Source organism: Lithobates pipiens, unplaced genomic scaffold (genome assembly GCF_037356315.1).
Source record: "Lithobates pipiens isolate NorthernLeopardFrog02 unplaced genomic scaffold, aLitPip1_a1.2 Scaffold_3, whole genome shotgun sequence".
Lineage (NCBI taxonomy): Eukaryota > Metazoa > Chordata > Amphibia > Anura > Ranidae > Lithobates > Lithobates pipiens.
The window spans coordinates 264,645,888-264,668,480 of NW_027507790.1; the positions used below are offsets into that span (position 1 = coordinate 264,645,888).

Genomic DNA, 22,593 nt, shown 5'->3' on the forward strand with positions numbered 1-22,593 from the left:
GCATACAGCTCACATGCCTGATATACACTGCATACACACTGCATGACTAATATACACTGCATACACACTGCATGACTAATATATACTGCATACACACCTTGCATGACTGCCATAGACTTCGCATATATACCACATCACTACTATTCGCTATACATACACCTTGCGTCTGCTACTGCCCGTTACACATACAGTACATACTGTATGATTGTCATAGACTGCATATAAAAAATGCATGACTGCTATAGACCTATAGACTGCGTCTTCATACTGCATGACTTCTATGGACTACATACTGCATGGCTGCTAAACACTCCATGCACATACTACATGGCTACTGTAGGCTTTATATACATAATGCATAGACCACATATACATACTAAATGACTTTTATAGACTGCATATACATAATGCATGAGTGCTAAACACGTCATATACCTACTACATGGCTACTGTAGGCTGCATGTACCTAATGCATGACTACTATAGACCTATATACTGCATATACATACTACATGACTACTATAGACTGGATATACAGTATATACTGCATGACTGTTAAACACTGCATATACTGTACATAATGCATGATTGCTTTTGACTGTATATTCTTAATGCATGACTTTTATAGCCTACATATGCATAATACATGGCTGGTAAACACTGCAAATACATGGCTAATATAGCTGGCATATATATAATGCATGACATCTTTGGACTACATATTCATAGTGCATGACTACTATAGACTGCATATACATAATGCATGACTACTATAGACTGCATATACATAACACATGACTGCTATAGCCTGCATATACATGATGCATGACTACTATAGACTGCATATACATAATGCATGACTGCTATAGCCTGCATATACATGATGCATGACTACTATAGACTGCATATACATGATGCATGACTACTATAGACTGCATATACATGATGCATGACTACTATAGACTGCATAAACATAATGCATGCCTACTATAGACTGCATAAATATGATGCATGCCTACTATAGACTGCATAAATATGATGCATTCCTACTATAGACTGCATAAATATGATCCATGCCTACTATAGACTGCATATACATAATGCATGCCTACTATAGACTGCATATACATGATGCATGACTACTATAGACTGCATATACATGATGCATGACTACTATAGACTGCATATACATAATGCATGACTACTATCCATTCTACATACACATACTTCATGCTTTCTATCTACTGTGCATACACACCACATGACTGCTCTCTATACTCATACATACTACATGACTGCTATGCACTATCCATACACTCTACATGACTTCTACCACCCATTGCAGTCCCACACAGCCTGCCCATCCTGATATCTCTGGTCACACTACATGATCCTCTACTATTCAGATGCAGAGTTCTTCTTTACCCACACACACCTAGAATTCTGATGTAATGACTGCACCTCCTGTGTGTGTCCATCAATAACTATGTACGGTAGTTTGATGACCTGACATTTGATATCAGTCGGCGTCTTGCTGTATATGGTTTTGGGATTCAGAGAAGACTTTCAGCGTTTTTTTTTCCTATATCCTGGCAGTCAGGATCTTCCTATGATGTGGGGGGGGGGGGGGGGAGTGGATGATGTTTTCAGGATGTGATACAAAGCCCCCTGTTGGTCTCTCCCACCAGCCATGATCCGCTCACATTGAATAGAGAAGCACAGAGAGAACCAGTGGTGATGATATCCATGAGGAACTAGGGAAGGCAAACTATAAGCAGAATAAACTTCAGCATTAATATATGCCATAATATATATATATATATATATATATATATATATATATATATATATATATATATATATATATATATATATATATATATATATATATATATATATATGTATATATGTATATATATATATATATATATATATATATATATATATATATATATATTATATATATATATATATATATATATATATATATATATATATATATTTTTTTTTTTTATAATATACTCCATTGAGCAGTGTGCATTGAATTTTTGAATTTCCCTCCTTATATGTCCTGTGCAAAGTGTTTACATTTCTTTCGTATCTTCACATTTCACTGAACTTATGTAATAAATGCATCACATATAGCGGACGGGATCTCACATACAATGTGGATATATTGCACGGGTGTTGGGTAGAGTGTATAGCAGCGATGGAGTAGGGTGTCGAGGTTGGATATTGCACAGTAACATCTTATTAACATTTCTGTTGGCTTCTTTCACGTTTTCTGATATTTTCCTAGAACCCGATCTGAATGTGTGTTCTACTAAATTGAGATTGGGGAGTTTTCCTTTATCAGATGGACATCATAAAATATGAATGCAGTGTATGCATTGATTTGGGGGTTGAATACATTGCATGCATAGTGTGCATTAAGGATGGCCATGGTATGCAACATATAGATGAATTCCAGTACATCTGCATAGAAGGCATGCTGCATGTGCATGACTTGACAGGTTGCTTTAAACTGACTTCATCTGCAGATCAAAGTGCATCCCTTTGATCTGCAGATGAAGAAACAGAAAGATACAAGAAGAAACCATGTTTCTTTTTTCTTAGTCTTTGTGCTATGTTGCTGGTAAACATTGCCCAGCTGTTTTCTTTTTTTTTTGACAGCTCCAATTCCTGGACTTCTTTAACACTTCAGCTGTCTGCAGGGGAACCCCACTGACAGCTGAATGAGTCCTCAGTTGTTAAGGACGCAACGGCCCAGCTCCTTAACAACCGATAATTGCCATTTCAGCTGTCAGTGGGGTAATCCCGCTGACAGCTGAAAGAACTGAGCCTGAAAGTATCAGTTTCAGGTATCAGATCATTTGCACCAGAACGGATACATGTGCGAATGCTTAGTATCAGCACTGATATCGGTGCAACCGTAATGGATATTATATATAAGCATGCATTCATTGCATTGGACTTGGATGCAAGGTATGGCATGCATGTTTGCCAGTTCAGTGATAATGCATTGCACTTGAATTGCACTCAAATTGCACGTGGGTCAGATGCAAGGTGCATAGCATGAAAATATTTTCCTGAGCATGGATATATGGAGGCAAGATACTGCATGTACATGTAACACTGCAAGATACTGCATGTATGTACAGCACTGCAAGATACTGCATGCATGTATAACACTGCAAGATAATGCATGCATGTATAACACTGCAATATACTGCATGCATCTATAACACTGCAAGATACTGCATGTATGTACAGCACTGCAAGATACTGCATGTATGTATAATACTGCAAGATACTGCATGTATGTATAGCACTGCAAGATATTGCATGCATATATCACACTGCAAGATACTGCATGTACGTATAACACTGCAAGATACTGCATGTATGTATAGCACTGCAAGATATTGCGTGCATATATCACACTGCAAGATACTGCATGCATGTATAACACTGCAAGATACTGCATGTATAGCACTGTAAAATTCTGCATGTATGTATAATACTGCAAGATACTGTATGTATGTATAACACCGAGAGATTCTAGTAGTATACCACTGCAAGATATTGCATGCATGCATGCATAACACTGAAATATACTACATGCATGCATAACACTGCAAGATGCTGCATGTATACCACTGCAAAATATTGCATGCATGCATGCATGCCACTGAAATATATTCCATGCATGCATAACACTGCAAGATACTGCATGCATGTATAACACTGCAAGATACTGAATGCATGTATAACCAGTACTTGCTGACAGGGATCTACTGTTGAGGAAGTGGTCTATTGTTGCTGGAGGGCATCTAATTTTGCATAACAGTTCACTGTTGCTGGTGAGGGAACTATTGGTTTTGGTTGAGCTTATGTTGCTGGGGGGGGGGGGGTCAATTGTTGCTGGATGGGATGCACTGTTGAGGGAGTGGTCTATTGTTACTGGTGAGTCAATTGATGCTGGGCTGATGCTGGGCATCTGTTGCTGTGGGGGGATTAATTGTTGCTGGGGCGCCTGTTGTTGGTGGGGAATCTATTGTTGCTGGGAAGGGTCTATTGCTGCTGGGGATCTACTGTACTGTTTTTTTTTTATTATTACTAAATTCTATACAAATTATTACCACAAAATGATACTTGGTGTATTCTCTAAAAGGGGTGGGGCTTGTCTGTGGGTATGGGGAGGAGACACAGGTGAGTCAGAAGGGGGGGGGGGGGGGTCCTGCACCTATTCTCTGTGAAAAAGGTCCTGTGTATAACCATGCAAGATCATGTAGTATAATATATTGCATGTATATCACTGCAAGATACTCCATGTATGTATAACCAGTACTTGCTGACAGGGATCTACTGTTGAGGGAGTGGTCTATTGTTGCTGGAGGGCATCTAATTTTGCATGACAGTCTATTGTTGCTGGTGAGGGAACTATTGTTGCTGGTCGGGCTTATGTTGCTGGGGGGGGGTCAATTGTTGCTGGGAGGGATCCACTATTGAGGGAGAGGTCTATTGTTGCTGGCAAGTCTCTTGATGCTGGGCTGATGCTGGGACATCTGTTGCTGTGGGGGGATTAATTGTTGCTGGGGGGGGAGTCTGCTGTTGGTGGGGAATCTAGTGTTGCTGGGAAGGGTCTATTGCTGCTGGGGATCTACTGTACTTGTTATTATTAACAAATTCTATTCAAATTACTTATCACCACAAAATGATACTTGGTATATTCTCTAAAATGGGTGGGGCTGGGAGGTGGGTAGGGGGTCGGATCAAGGCATGTTGTTCAGAGGAGGGTAGGGGGAGAAGGCAAGGGTGACTCGGGGGGGGGGGGGTTTCCTGCACCTATTGTCTGAGAAAAAGCCCTGTGTATAACACTGCAAGGTATGCATGCATGTATAACACTGTGATATACTGCATGTATTTATACCACTGCAAGATGCTGCATGTAGTATAACACTGCAAGATATTGCATACCTGTATAGAACTGCAAGATATTGCATGCATGTATAGCACTGCAAGATACTGCATGCAGTATAACACTGCAAGGCATTGCGTGCATTTATACCACTGCAAGATACTGCATGTAGTATAACACTGAAAGACATTGCGTGCATTTATACCACTGAAAGATACTGCATGCATGTATACCACTGCAAGATACTGCATGCATGTATACCACTGCAAGATACTGCATGCATGTATACCACTGCAAGATATTACATGCATGTATACCACTGCAAGATACTGAATGCATGTATACCACTGCAAGATACTGAATGCATGTATACCACTGCAAGATACTGCATGTAGTATAACACTGCAAGACATTGCGTGCGTTTAAACTACTGCAAGATTCTGCATGCATGTATACCACTGCAAGATACTGCATGCATGTATACCACTGTAAGACATTGAGTGCATGTGCACCACTGCAAGATACTGAATGCATGTATATCACTGCAAGATACTGCATGCATGTGTACCACTGCAAGATACTGCATGTATTTGTACCACTGTAAGATAATGCATGCACGTATACCACTGCAAGATACTGCATGCATGTATACCACTGCAAGATACTGCATGCATGTATACCACTGCAAGATACTGCATGCATGTATACCACTGCAAGATACTGCATGCACGTATACCACTGCAAGATACTGCATGCATATATACCACTGCAAGATACTGCATGTATGTATAACACTGAGCTTGAATAAAATAATAAAGCTGAACTCCAGGCTGACATAAAAGACACAGATCTGTATTCATGTATACATCATTACATGCATTATAAAAAAAAAAATGAAACTAGCATAACTACCCGAATTTGACTTGGTGTCAACCTCTTCCAATCCCCATGCTTCAGAGCTCAGACTGGGAGAGGCAGATGCATGAGTGGGAGCAAGTCATATGTAATGGGAAGGAATGTGCTGTTAGGTGGAGAAAGCAGAGTGAGCAGATAGATGTCCTCAACAGCTCCCCACTGTATTTTTCCCCAGCCAATCAGCAGACTGAAGCTGCAAAGGACATCACTGTATCCCTTCTACAGTCTACAACTCTAGCACAGAAAGGGGTGCCATCTCCCTAGCCATGCTGTGAGGTTGGGGGGAGTTCATCTCAGGACTGGATGGGCAGAAATACAACTTCATGCTTCTGTATACTGTATATTTCATCTGTGGATTTGGTTGTTTGTCTGAAGTTCATCCGTGTAATAGATACAGGCCACTTTGCATGCAAATACTGCAATAATGCAGAGTATGCATAACAAGCATGGATTGCATGTACCAAGTTGGAGACAATTCATATCTAGCTTTTGTGGTACAGGTCTGGACTGGTAATATGGCAATTATTACTTTTACCTGAAGGGAATCAGAAAATATTTGAGCTTTTTTTTATTTTTTATTTTTATTTTTTAATAACTTTATTTGTAGAAAAAACAAGGATCCAACAATTGTCCATATAAAAAAAAAATGTTTTTACAATATATCTTCAGAATATATTAAAAAAAGGGGGGGGGGAGTGGGATCATACACCAATCCCATGACAATGTTCTGTGTCAGCAAAATGCATTGGGCAGGGCTTAATAAGTAACACCATCACGCCTTCCAACTGCCGGAAGCATGGTGCTTCATGCATGTCTCTGTATCCTGTACCTGTCCTTTATGCATAAAAGCAATTTTACACTATGTGGGCTCTTGCTTTGGAATCGGTATTTATTGTTTTGGTTGACTCTTGCCTGGTGATCTACCAGCCTGAAGTTTGGTCTGATTTGGGCTGCCTTTCTAGTTATCTATTACACCAGCGTTCCATGATCTCCGTTCACCTGGAGATCATCAGGATCTAGTAAGAGGCTTTGCGAATAGTTGTGGAGGACTCCTGATCAGAATACTCACCTCCTGGCTTCACTTTCACACTTGAAGATTTGCATGGACATTTATGATTCAAGATTTGTGCAATAATTGTAACACCATGTTTTTTTCGCTGTTTGAGCTAATTTTTGTAACTACTTGTTTGCTTTTATGTACATTTTTATTTCATTCATATTAATTATAGGAAGTGCTCCTATACGTTTATACGGAATCATCCATGTTGTCCAGAATTCTCTGTAACTATCCAATGAGTCCATCAATAACCATCGTTAATGCTTTTAGCTCTTCCAGTTCAGCTGTACGATTGACTGATACATGAGAAAAAATGTTTTACAATATGCTATTTGGCCAAAAAGTTGGCGGACACTTGATTATCGCAATTGTTGGACATCGCATTCCAAAACCATGGACAGCTACTTTGTGGCTATAACAGACTCTACTCTTCTGGGAAGGCTTTTCATAAGACTTTGGAGGGTGGTTGTAGGAATGTGTGTCCATGAAACAAAATAAACAAACACTTGTGTGGTCAGGTAGTGATGTTGAGTGAGAAGACCTGGATGAAAATTGGTGTTCCAATTCATCCCGAAGGTGTTTAGTAAGGTTGAGGTTAGGACACTCATGTTCCTCCACACCATACTCGTCCAACCTGGTCTTTATGGAGCTGCCTTTGTACATTGGGCACAGGCATGCCGGGGTATTAAAGGGCCTTCATCAAACTGTTTCCACAATGATGGAAATACACACTTGTCTAAATTTTCCTTGTATGCTTAAGAGTACCACCAGTTCACTGCAGACTTCTTAACTTATTCATTTGGAGTTGGTTCATTAAACTTTGCCCATATAATGGGTGTGGTGATCAGGTGTTTCTGAATGTTTGGCCATGTATTGCAATCTGTATCCATTCTGGTTCCGATAATGTACTGTACTGGGTCATTTGTAGTACTAATCATTACCATTCCAACGAGCTTAGCAAATTATAGGCATGTACAAATGGGGTTGGCGTGTTTAATATGGCAGTACTGTTTGTTATTCCCAGCCTGGCCAGCTATGCTGCCTTGAATTGTCTTTTTATAGGAATTGTATAGCCCATAATTGATCAGGGTGATTCAATTTAGGCTATATAGCATCTCTGTACTATGCTAAGGCCAGTTACTGCATGCTTTGCTAAGATGTCCTATTCTGAGTACTGGAAATGGTTCCTTCAGTAGAGGTAGACAAACAACATTTCAATGTAGAGATGGTATTTCTTATACTGTACTGATGTTGCTCAACCGTTCTCTTAAGTTGATATGTTTTTGATGGACGTTCAGTTTAAATCAGCTAAATACATCTCAGGGCCTGCAGAGAAGGGCCCCTGTTCTTTTTGTGGAAGCAAAGATTTCTCTGCAGAGTTCCAACAAGCCCCTTGCTGAGTCAGAGCTAAAGCTCTCCAATCAGAAGGGAGTATGAGCTCTGCTGATTGCAAAGGTCAGAGGATAGGGTCAGACCTGTGCAGAGAGACCACCGCTACCACACAGAAAGAAAGAGAACCCCTGGGGGTGGGGATTTTTTAGGCACTACCAACAGACAATGAAATGTAAGAATAATAATTTTAATAATATTGTAGAAAAATACATAGATTATATAGACTATTAAACAAAGTCATAAACATTGAAAAATTAAGATATGCAAATTGATGATACAGAGATCCTATACCCAACACGTTTCGGAGATGAATTTTTTCTCCTTCATCGGGGAATAACAAGAAATATATAATCTATAAAATTCAAATACAAATAATCAACAGTAAGTTAATATATTCATCCCATAATGCATAACTTACTGTTGGTTATTTGTATTTGAGTATTTGTCAGTGGGAAGAATGCTCCTTACATTGGTGGTTAGTGGAAGAATGTTCCTTACCTTGGTGATCAGTGGGAAGAATGCTCCTTACATTGGAGGTCAGTGGGAAGAATGTTCCTTACATTGGTGGTCAGTGCGAAGAATGTTCCTTACCTTGGTGGTCAGTGGGAAGAATGTTCCTTAGATTGGAGGTCAGTGGGAAGAATGTTCCTTACCTTGGTGGTCAATGGGAAGAATGTTCCTTACACTGGAGGTCAGTGGGAAGACAGCTAAACATTTCATTGGTGTAATGCTACTGCCAAATGGTGTTGGTCCTGGGACTATGCAGGCATCACCAAATGGGAGGTCATTTAGCCACAGCTCAAGGAACCCCTAGCAACCTCTGGAGAAACCCAAGGGTTCCATGCAGCCCTGGTTGAGGTTGTTTGCCATAAGCCCTTCTAGAGTTTGAGATATGGTGAAGGAACTAGGCAGTTGACCAATGGGAATTAGCTAAAAATACCACCACCCAGGCTGATGCATGAATTCACCCCAGGGCTGCCATCCCTTGTCTTCCACAACCAGAAGGTAATCAATGTCCATGTTCAATGAATATATAAAAATGTCAGATCCCACCCAGGTACTGCAAGGATATCTCAGATATATGCTTTAAATTTGACTGTTACAAGTTTGTATTTTACTTGTGATTGGAGTTCCTCTTTAAGACTGTGAAATGTATTCTGCCTGACTGCATGGAATAGAAGATAATGTAGATCCACCACACATGATGCAAAGTTGCAAGGCTGGACAGTCAATAATGACAATTTGGCAATTTTGTTTGGATATTTAAGGTCAACTGGAGCTCTTGCCACTATCCTGTGCCTGGATGCTGCAAAATAATATTCTCCTTGCAACCAGAGTAAATTTGACATTGTGAAAGCATTTTAATTAAATGTCCGTGTTCCTTTCATTAGTTGGTTGCCACCAAACCTGGAAATCAGCTGTCGTTTCCAGGCCAATCAGCCGCAGCCAGGAGATTTACATCCCAGCCGCTACACAAGGTCAATGACAATGACCCAATATACTCATGTGGGTATATTCGGTCAATGATGTCACCGTCATCCCCGCCCCTTTATGAACGCACAGCAAGTCATTGGCCCAACACTGACAGCTGACTTCTAGGCCCAAGCTCAACCTTACTGTTCATGGTGACAGGTTCCCTTTAATTATAATAATAAATTGCATGGAATCACTAAACACACTGGGGTTGATTTACGAAAGGCAAATAGACGAATGTGCAGATTCGTTCCATTCTGAATTAGTTTCTTCAACAAATTTTGACAAATTTGTACATTCCAGATAGTTCGTAACTTCAGATAAATTCATGTTTGTTGCGTTCACTAACAGCCAAATTTGAAAGGAAATTCCAATATCGATAATTTAATAGTTAATTATTGTTGGTTAGTTAGTTCTGGATTTTGGATTTTCGCAAATTGGCAAATTTGCGAATCTTGGAATTTCAAAATTGTAGAATTTTCGAATTTCCGGATTTTGGATTTTCAAATTTCCGAATTTTGAAATTTCCGGATTTTGGATTTTTGAATTTCCACATTTTCTAATTCTCAAATTTTCAAATTTACGAATTTCGATCATAACGAATGACCTGAAAAACTAAAAAACAAAACTAACAGCCAAATTTGAAAGGAAATTCCAATATCTATAATTTAATAGTTAGTTATTATTGGTTATTTATTTATTTTTTTCAAATTTTCGGATTTTAGAATTTCCAAATTTGCAAATCTTCAAATTGTCAGATTGTAAAATTTTAGAATTTCTGGATTTCGTATTTTCGAATTTACGAATTTATGAATCTTCGAATTACAATATCTATAATTTAATAGTTAGTTATTATTGGTTAGTTAGTTCTTTTTTTCAAATTTACGGATTTTATAATTTCCGAATTTGCGAATCTTCCAATTTCCAGATTGTAGAATTTTCGAATTTCCGTATTTCGGATTTTCGAATTTACAAATCTTCAAATTCAAATATCTATAATATAATAGTTATTATTGGTTAGTTAGTTCTTTTTTTCAAATTTCCGAATTTAAAATTTCCGAATCTTCAAATTTCCAGATTTTCTAATTTCCAGATTTTGGATTTCGGATTTGCGAATTTGCAAATTTTCAAATTTCTGGATTTCGGATTTTTGAATTTCCGAATTTTTAATTTATGAATTTCCGAATTTTCGAATTAACAAATTCCAATCATAACAAATGACCCGAAAAATGAAAAAAAAAAAAAAAACATTGAACGGGAACAAACAAATTTTTCAGCAGTGCACATGTCTAGCAGTTACCATCTCCAGAGCTTCGTAAATGAGCAGGAGCTCTGCTGCCTTCCATCATCCAATCACGTGCCAGCAAAAATGTTGCTTTTAAAAAAAATATTCCTTGCACGTGATTGGATACTCTTTGCAACGTGAAGCTTTACCTCATTTACTAAGCTCTGGAGCAACTTCTCCTGCAGTGTCTATTTGCCTTTGATAGATCTCCCCCAATGGGTCTGATAATCAATCAGCGGTGCAGATTCCGTCATTGTCACCAAACCAGCAAATAAGCAGTGACGCACAGTGCATGTTCCTGCACTAAGCGCATTGAAAAATAGGAAAATCCCTATTTGCATAATTTTACAGAAATGTTGCACTTTGCATGACACATAACCAAAAAAGATTGCATTTAATTTTTGCGTGCATACAATAAGTAAATCTGAGTGCCAAGCATTAAGGTTCTATTCACACTTGGGGGCGTTCCCAGAATGCATGACAACGCATCCAGAAAACACACACGTTGCAGCATATTTCGGAAACCCACGTTTCGCTTGCAGTGCCATTAATTGCCAATGTTGCCCCAAGCGTGGGCAGCAGGCACGCATTTGCTGTGCATTTTGGCAAGTGAGCTACAAACAAGGGGCACGGGGTCGTGCCATGCTCCGCTCCAAAAAAGGTTTTTGGAGCCTCTCTCGGGCATTTGCTGCACGTGGGGCATCCCATTTAAGTGAATGTAAACGTTCCAAATTGCGCAAAAAAAAAAAAAGGGGGCGACGCTAAGGCTGAACCCAACCTTAAGGATGAAGGACTCCTTAGAAATTATGGAATTTGATAAAATATGCAAATGATTTTTTTTTTTTCAGGACACTTTCACCTTCACTTTTACTGTTGCAATTTCTCGCTCTGCACCAATGATAGAGAAAAGAGGACGGGGCCGGTGGGACTTTTAAGGTACCAGGAAGTAAAATAATCAATCAATTTAGAAAAATATACATTTTAAAAATGTAAATTATATTTGAATTTGAATTTTAAAATGTAAAATTAAAAATAATATAAAATAAAATTAATATTCTTAAAAAAAAATATTTTGAAAAAGGTATATCTTTAAAAATTTATATTTTTAAAAATTTATATTTTTCTAATTGATTATTCTACTTCCTGGTACTTTAAAATCCCACCTGCCCCATCCTCCTCTTTGTCCAAATGGGATGTGATACCAAATTCTAATCTCTTACCACCCAGCACTCAAGTCTGCACCTTTGTAGCCATTGCCTGTCTGCATGCACTCCAGCAATGGCTGCACATGGCATTTCCCAGGATGGGTTTCCTGGTGATGACATCAGTAGTGAGTGTCGAAGCAGCCACTTGGAAGCCCATGTGACTGGATGACAACGCATGATTGGGAGACAAGACAGAGCTTTGCCACCCTGTAATAGGAAGTGCCTTATGAAGGATTTGTATGGCAGGATCACTGGATATTTTTTTAAGGCGGAACATCAGTCTGAAAGTTCATGTGCAGCCCTATTCCTGGGCCCCCCACCATTTACAAATGGGTGTTATATAGACATGAGCAATTTGTTTAGTTCTAAATTCGTTTTTTAAGACATTTCAACAAATTTATTAATTCAGAAGCATTTTAATTAACGAAAACCCGTTTAACAAATTTTTCTAATTTTTTGGGGAAATTTAAATGCTTGAAAATTCATAAATTCTATGATTAAATAGTTAGTTATTACTTCAGATTGTTGTTTTTTTTGGATTTTCGAATTGCGAATTCCAAATTTTCAAATTTACGAATTTATGAATCTACAAATTTACGAATTTATGAATGTATGAATTCACAAATTTTCTAATTTATGAATTCACAAATTCATGAGTTTACAAATTACGAATTTTCAAATTTACGAATTTACAATATCGAATGTTTGAAAATTCTTAAATTCAAAAAGTAATGAATGTGTAAATTCGTAAATTCATAAATTTGAAAAAGTAATAACTAGCTATTTAATTAAAGGTATTGTCATTTCTTTTCAAATTTGGCTGTTAGTGAACGTAACAAATACAAATTTTTCAGAAGTTCCGAATTATCCGAAACAACAAATGCTGTATGAATGGAATGTAATGAATTATTAATAATAATGAATAACAATAATAATAAAAAAGTTTATTATTATTTGTTATTCATTTATTTAATTCCATCTGTTTAGATGTGGCATTATTTCAGATACTTTGTAACTTTGGATAAATCTGAAGTTATGAATTATCCAAAATAACGATTGCCGCATCTGAGCAAATGGAACGGAACAAATTAATAACAAATAATAATAATAAAAATGTTTTATTGTTTGTTTAGATGTGGCATTTGTTATTACCGATAATTCGTAACTTTGGATAAATGCATATTCGTTGCGTTCGCTAACAGCCAAATTTGAAAGGAAATTCCAATACCGATAATTTAATAATTAGTTATTATTAGGTTAGTTATTCTTTCGGATTTTCGTTCTTTTCAATTTTTGGATTATCTTTCTTATTTACAGATTTTTGGATTTTCGAATTTACGAAATTACAAATTTTCTAATTTATGAACTTAAAATGTACGAATTTACAAATGTACGAATTTAGGAATTTTCAAATTTATGATCATTGCGAATGACCCAAAAAATGAAAAAAAAAACAATGAAACAAAAATTAAAAGGATCACATTTTTCCACAGTGCACATGTCTAATGTTATATTTGCATTTCTTTTGTAACAAAGTAATTCATTTGTGCACTACCATGTTTCTTGCCTAGACGAAAATAACATTTATTTCTCCCCGCCACCTGCATGTGTACATATGTGCCGCAGGGCTTTGGGTCCTGAGAGAGCCCTGCAGCACATCTACGCATATGCTCATTTCCCCAACCATCTGCACATGTGAGGGGTATCAGATGCATGCGCAACAATCGCTCCCAGGTTTCAGCCTTCCCTGTCTTTGCCCATGTGTGAATAATCACTTGCATGTGAACAGATGTTCCAATGGGCTCTGACATAATGGCGGTGCCTGAGGTGAATGGGGGAGGGGGGCAGGGCCACCTGGGGGTTGGACTGAAGTTCTGCTTTAATAAAAGCTGCTAATTTTAAACTTCAAAAATGATTTCTGATTTATTTAGTTGTTTAGCATCTCGTCTAAAAATGTAAATGTGTTTACGCGTTTCGTCATGTTTTGGCACGTGTTAAGCCGCATTAAGCGCTTGACTGTTAACCTATTTCAATGGCCAGAATAAACTATTATTCTGGCCATTGAAATCAATTAACACCCAAATACTTAATGCAGCTTTACACTCCGAAACACGACGAAACATGCCAAAACATGACGAAACGCGTAAAAACATTTACATTTTTTAAAAATCTCAGCCAAGAGGAAAGGCGTCTAGGAGAGATAGAAAAAAATGTCCAGTGTGCATGAGGCCTAAGGCATACTAAAGTACCTTTCAGCAATAATTTGCATTGCAGCTTGATGAATTACGGTGGAGAGTTGGGCTGATTTACTGAAAGAGTCGAGAATCTCCACAAAAGAAAAAAAAATTATGTATATATATATATATATATATATATATATATATATATATATATATATATATATATATATATATACATACAGTATATAGTAGTTAAGCTGCATTGAGCTTGATTATGTTAAGCATGATTATAATGCATGGAACTTGGACACATTGAGATTGATTTACTAAAGGATCTGAAAATGTTTTTGCAATAAGCCCCCCTTCACACCTCGTTCCATAGTAACAAAATGCGCCGAAATGCGTTAAGCACATTTTTTTCCAGACAAAAGTACGTATAGCTTAATTAATAGACAAAAAAACATAAAAAAATAAAAATAAAATAAAAAATAAGAATAAGAATAAAACCATCATATACAGACCTCTAGCCCTACAGTTGATCCAGAGGAACGCAAAAAAAATGATTTGCTACAGCGGGACATTTTTAAAAATGTCTTCCTGACCCCTCCCCCCCAGGTATTTCCTAGGTATTTCCTAGATCAGCAATCTCTGAGCGATTTGAACTGCAGTTTATGATCAACACTGACATTTCCATATTATTCCTGTTCACATCTGATCGATTTGCTGTCACTCAAAACTAAGAAAAAGGACAAGAGCCTCTTTGGAGCATGATCATGCATTTTGGGCGCAAATAGATTTCAATCTGGAAAAAAAAATGCCTGGGGAAAACAAAAAAAGTGTGCAATTTTGTGCCTGACAACCTTTTCCTCCTCCTGGTAACTAGCTTTCCATTTGTAAAACAACAACGATTAAACCTGAAAATGCCTAAATGCAAAAAAATGAAAAAAATTCTCCAAAATCACATTAATGAATTGTTGATCGTGTGAACGTTCCTTTTAATTATCCAATCACATGCAAAGAAAATATTTTTTTATTTTATTTATTTCATCTGCTCATGAATTGATCTTTTTTTTTTTACACAATTGTACATGATTATTAGCCTTTTTCTATTTACTTACATTATTTCATACATTTATTTTTTGACACAATTTTACACAATTATTAGCCTTTTTCTATTTACTTACTTTATTTCATGCATTTTTTTTTTACACAATTTTACACAATTATTAGCCAATTGATTTATTTATTTACTTTATTTAATACATACATTTATTTTCACAATATTGCACACTTTTATTATAATTCTCAGATCCTTTAATAGTGAATCAGCCTCAACACATACTGCATGACTACATTGAAATGAAACAATATGTTGCACTGAAACAGAGCATGAAGGAGGAAATGCACTGAAGCCGAATGCGATAAAACTGCATGGTGGCATTGCGCTGATTTTAAATCCAATTGAAATCCATTTCACAGCTGCACGGAGGCTCCGTGCACTAAGCATTGCATTACAAGTAAAGCTGAACTCCAGGCAAACCAGGTTTTACCTCCTAAAAGATTTGTCATTCTGCCCATCCTGTTCCAGATTAAACACAGCCTCGCTGTACAGCACATCCCCGTCTTTCAGGGCAGGTGACCTCATTTTTGTTATTTTCTGAGGATAAAAGAAAAACCGACAGGTCTGGCTCCTCCCCCAGCCTGTGACTGGACAATGAAAGGAGAAGTAGAAGACTGATGAGCCCATCTAACCATCACTCTGCTTTCTTCTCCTAACAGCATGCTCCTTGTTAGGACACGAGCACTAAAGCATGACTGATTGGCTCCTTAGGCCTTTTCTCCTTCTCCTGGTCTGAGCTCTGCTTTACAGGGCTTGCAAAAAGCTTTTACCAGATCAAATTTGGGTTATTGCATTTTAATTAATTAATCCATAAATTAAATGTTCTTAATGATATTATTACTACTGCTACTACAACAACAACTACTACTACTAAAAATAATAATAATAATAATAATAATAATAATAATAATAATAATAATAATAATATTATCATTATTATTAGTAGTAATAAAAAAAAGAAGACATTTACCACTACACCAAGTGGTGAGGATACTATTAGAAAACATAATGTTGGGGCAGATAAAAAGAGATCAGACCTTTTGCAGCAATTCATTTAATTTGTATTAGTATTATTATTGCATTTTAATTAATGAATCCATAAATTAAATGTTCTTAATGATATTATTAGTACTGCTGCTGCTACAACAACAACTACTACTAATACTACTACTAATAATAATAATACGACTACTACTACTACTACTACTACTAATAATAATAATAATAATGTTATTATTATTATTATTATTATTATTATTATTATTATTATTATTATCATTATTAGTAGTAGTAGTAGTAGTAGTAGTAGTAGTAGTAGTAGTAGTAGTAATAAGAAACAGAAGAAAACCACCACTACATCAAATGGTGAGGATACTATTAGAAATTAGTATTAATATCAGTAGTAGTATTATTGCATTTTAATTAATGAATCCATCAATTAAATGTTCTTAATTATATTATTACTACTGCTACAACAACAACGACTACTAATATTACTACTATTACTACTACTACTACTAATAATAATAATAATAATAATAATAATAATAATAATAATAATAATAATAATAATAATGTAAATATTGTTATTATTATTAGTATTATTATTATTATATTATTATTATTATTATTAGTAGTAGTAGTAGTAGTAGTAGTAGTAGTAGTAATATGAAAGGAAGGAATCCATTACTACACCAAGTGGTGAGGATACTATTAGAAAACATAAGGCTGAGGCAGATAAAAAGAGATCAGACCTTTTGCATCAATTCATTTTATTTTTATTAGTATTAATATTATTATTAGTAGTATTATTATTTAATTAATGTATTATTACAGGGCTTGTAAAAGGCTGATACTAGGTGAAATGCAGGTACTTACATGGCTTGCATTTTAAAATATACTTTTAATTAATTAATTAATATCAGTCATGGCAAAAATAATGGTAAACATAAATAAATAATAATAATAATAATAATAATAATAATAATAATAATAATAATGTATGTGTTGTTATTGTTATTATTATTATTATTATTATTATTATTATTATTATTATTACTGTAGTAGTAGTAGTAGTAGTAGTAGTAGTAGTAGTAGTAGTATTAATGATAGTAGTATTGTTATTATTATGATCATTAATATTATTTAGTTCATTCATTATAACAGGGCTGGCAAAAGGGCTGATACCAGGTCAAATTTGGGTACTGCATTTTTAAAGAGAAATGTCATTAATTTACTGACATGGCCAGAATTTATATTTGCAGACTTGTAAAGTTTCTTAACAATCGGCAGGTGATAGGGGTGTTTACTTTATATATTTATTAGCATTGTTGCTGTAAGTACAATATATGCAGCACAACTGCCTTATGTTGAATTTGTCCACAGTAAACATTTAACGGTTGGATTGCTCTGAGGCTGAATATAGAATATACTGCATGGCTGCGTTGTGTAGAGGTTACAGGCTATATATAGCATATGGCTGCGCGGTATAGAATCTGGATACAATGCACATTACTGAGCTGCATCTGTTTGAATGGAGAACCTCATAGTACTGTATGGAGACATTTCCAGATACTGTGCTTTATACATATATTCAACTGGGATGTCCTCTATAAACTTAACGGTGTCACTGTGGGGGACACTGATAACATTTTAGTTTGGGTGGAATAGTAAGTCTTTTTGAGAATGAAAGTGTTACTAAACCCAGGACCCTGTATTCACTATATCTGGTCTCCCAGTACACAGAACATGGACATGCAATTATTTTAGTAAATATAAAATGCTAAATACCTTTTCTCATCAGCAGTATATAGCAGTCTTGTGACTTCTATCAGTGTCTGGTTAAGGCTTGTAGTAGGAGTTTTCATTCTCCCCTGATTTTCCCCTGCCCCTTTGTCTGGACAGTGCTGATTGGCCCTTTCCTGATCATATTCACCCTCCCAAGGAAAAAACAAAACAAAAACAAAAAAATAGCAATAATAATAATATTGTTGTTATTTTTATTATTTAAGAATAAAATAATAACGAGAATCAGAATGAAGAAAGAGAAGAAGAATATAGTGAATCATGGCATTATACTGCACAGCAACAACTGGGTTAAATAAAAATAAGACAAATCTCACAGATAAGGGATTCACTGAAGTGTGAGTGTCAGTATCCTCCGAATTCCGCTGATCAATCTGTTATTTTCTGTGGGAGTGAAGTTATTGGTATTCACATCTGTTAACCGCATTTGGTGAAAACAGTAGGGAACCCCAGCACGCTGCAAGGGAGCAGCACTCAGGAATCAGCAGGGTTCTGTTAGGGATGCTTTAATAGTTTACTATAGTTTTTTCTTTTTTTATTCTTTTTTTAATGAAAAAATACCTTATATTTTGGTTGTTGCATGGATTCATTGATTTGATTGTTGATATTATATAATAATGCATTAACACATTGCACTGGTTTTGAATGTAATATATCCATGTATAATATATATACCTTATTAATGCACTGGGGTCACAGACAACATATACCCAGTCTTAGCGAATCAGGTTTCTTCATGTGTTGCTAGGAGGCATGAATCATTTCTTACATTTAATTTCAGATAAGTAACCACTGACACCAATGATGTTTTAAAAGAGCATTCTTTTTTTCCTGACCACCAATATAAATAATATTCTTCCCACTGACCACCAATGTAAGGAGCATTCTTCCCAATGACCACCAATGTAAGGAGCATTCTTCCCAATGACCACCAATGTAAGGAGCATTCTTCCCAATGACCACCAATGTAAGGAGCTTTCCTCTTACTGGCCACCGATGTAAAGAACATTCTTCCCACTGACCACCAATCTAAGGAGGATTCTTACTACTGACCACCAATGTAAGAAGCATTCTTCCCAATGACGACCAATGTAAGGAGCTTTCCTCTTACTGGCGACTAATGTAAACAGCATTCTTACTCCTGACTACTGACCACCAATGTAAGGAGCATTCCTACTACTGACCACCAATGTAAGGAGCATTCTTCCCACTGACCACCAATGTAAGGAGCATTCTTCCCACTGACCACCAATGTAAGGGGTATTCCCATTGTCCACAAAAGTAGGGAGGTCTATGTCTCAAAAAACTTCTTCCATTGATCTCAAATGTTAGGAGGCCTTAATATCAATGACCACCATTGTAAAAGGGTCCTTCTCCCACTGACCATCAATGTAAGGAACATTCTCACTGACCACAAGTGTAGGGAGACCCTTCCATCTATGTAGAGGTCCTTCTCCCAATTACCACCAATGTAAGGTTCCTTCTGTTACTGATCCCTAATGTAAATAGACCTTACCACTGATGACCACCTTTTTAGAGGGGTCCTTCTCCTATTGACCACCAATGTAGGAGGGTATTCTTCTAGTTGACCATCAATGTAAGGGACATTCCCACTGACCATAAATGTATAAGTGTAGGAAGGCCCTTTCATAATGTAGGGAGGTCCTACTACCAATTACCACCAATGTAACGTTCCTGTTCCTACTGATCCCTAATGTAAGGAGGCCTTACTACCAATGTAAAAGGGGGGGGGTCCTTCTACCACTGACCACCAGTGTAAGGAAGCCCTCCACCCAACCTAACCACTTTCGTAAATGTGCACTTCTCTCACTGACCGCCAGTGTAAGGAAGCCCTCCTCCCAACCTAATCACTTCTCTCACTGACCACCAATCTAAAGGGTTGACCACCAATCTGTCTCTTCTAAGCACCAATATAAGAATTCAGTTTAATGACCAACAACATAGGACGGCACTTCCCAACTGACCATCAACATATGTGGTCATTTCTCCACTGACAACCACACCACAGTAAGGAAGCTCTACATTTTTTACTGCCCCATGTTTTTTTTTTTTTTTTCTGGAGGTGATTACTATTTGTTTTATTGCATTATTATTACTGAAAATAAATAGCATTCTTACTACTGACCACCAAGGTAAGGAGCATTCCTCTCACTGGCCAGTGGCCACCAATAATTTCATAGGTATTACTGAAAATAATTGTGCCATACAAAGCAGCCCTGGATGTGAAAAATGCTAAGTACAGCGAATTCCAGATCCTATTACCTAAAAAAGTCGAGAACGGCTGACACATACAAAACACTGGAAGCTGATTGGTTTCTACTGCACCAGATTTTGCACTCTCCAGTTTTAGTAAATCAGCCCCATGGCCTGAATGAGCCCCCTGAGCTAAGTCAACAGTCTCTATCAACCGGTAGTGCATGCATGTACTATACATGTGCCTGTTATCATTAAACATTGCATGACTGCATTGCCCTGAGAATGTCAACTATGAGCACAGCACATTGCATGCAATGCCCACTGCTTAGTAGTATTGCATGGAGGTTACATGATTGCATGACACAGAAGTTGCATGCAACATAAACCGCAGGTATGCATAAAACAGAAGTGGCATGCAGTCTGTGCTGCATTACACATAGGTAGCATGCTGTGCAGGTTTTACAGACAAGTCGCATGCAGCAGATGATGTGTGCATTAAACATAAATTGCATGGTATGGGTGCATGACACAGAAGTCGCATGCAGTTTGCAGGTCATAAGTGCCCTACACACAAGTCACATGCATTTACAGGTCATATATACCCTACACACAAGTTGTATGCAGTTTGCAGGTCATATGTACCCTACACACAAGTTGCATGCAGTTTGGAGTTCATATATGCCCTACACACAAGACACATGCAGTTTACAGGTCATATGTGCCCTACACACAAGTTGCATGCAGTTTGCAGGTCATATGTGCCCTACACACACAAAGTTGCATGCTATTTGCATGGCATATGTACCCTACACACAAGTGTCATGCAGTTTACAGGTCATATGTGCCCTACACACAAGTTGCATGCAGTTTGCAGGTCATATGTACCCTACACACAAGTTGCACCCAGTTCATATGTGCCCTACACACAAGTTGTATGCAGTTTGCAGGCCATATGGACCCTACACTCAAGTTTCATGCAATTTGCATGTCATATGTAATCTAAACACTAGATGCATGCAGTTTGCAGCTCATATGTACCCTACACACAAGTTGCATGCAGTTTGCAGGTCATATGCACCCTACACACAAGTTGCATGCAGTTTGCATGTCATATATACCCTACACACACGTTGCATGCCGTTTGCAGGCCATATGTATCCTACACACAAGTTGCATGCAGTTTTCAGGTTATATGTATCCTACACACAAGTTACATGCAGTTTGCAGGTCATATATGCCCCTACACACACGGTGCATGCAGTTTGCATGCCATACGTGTCCTACACACAAGTTGCATGCAGTTTGCAGGTCATATGTTCCCTACACACATGGTGCATGCAGTTTGCATGTCATAAGTTCCCTACACACAAGTTGCATGCAGTTTACAGGTCATATGTGCCCTACACACAAGCCGCATGCAGTTTGCAGGTCATATGTACCCTACACACAAGTTGCACCCTGTTCATATGTACCCTATACACAATTGCCATGCAGTTTACAGGTCATATGTACCCTACACACAAGTTGCATGCAGTTTACAGGTCATATGTACCCTACACACAAGTTGCATGCAGCTTGCAGGTCATATGTACCCTACACACAGGATGCATGCAGTTTGCAGGTCATATGTGCCCTACACACAAGTGGCATGCAGTTTGCAGGTCATATGTACCCTACACACAAGTTGCATGCAGTTTATGGGTCAAATGTGCCCTACACACAAATTGTATGTAGTTTACAGGTCATATGTACCCTACACACAAGTTGCATGCAGTCTGCAGGTCATATGTACCCTACACACAAGTTGCATGCAGTTTACAGACACCCAGTTCATATGTACCCTAAACACAAGTTCCATGCAGTTTACAGGTCATGTGTACCCTACACACAAGTTGCATGCAGTTTACAGGTCATATGCAGTTTACAGGTCATATGTACCCTACACACAGGTTGCATGCAGTTTACAGGTCATATGTGCCCTACACACAAGTCGTATGCAGTTTGCAGGCCATATGGACCCTAC

The 22,593-nt window shown here is 37.3% G+C and overlaps 1 protein-coding gene across 22 annotated transcripts in view; it reads left to right on the top strand.

The window, feature by feature from the left end:
• CELF4 (CUGBP Elav-like family member 4) overlaps positions 1 to 22,593 on the top strand; it is a 1,506,243-nt gene that overhangs the window by 87,545 nt on the left and 1,396,105 nt on the right. The gene's annotated exons all lie outside the window — the stretch shown is intronic.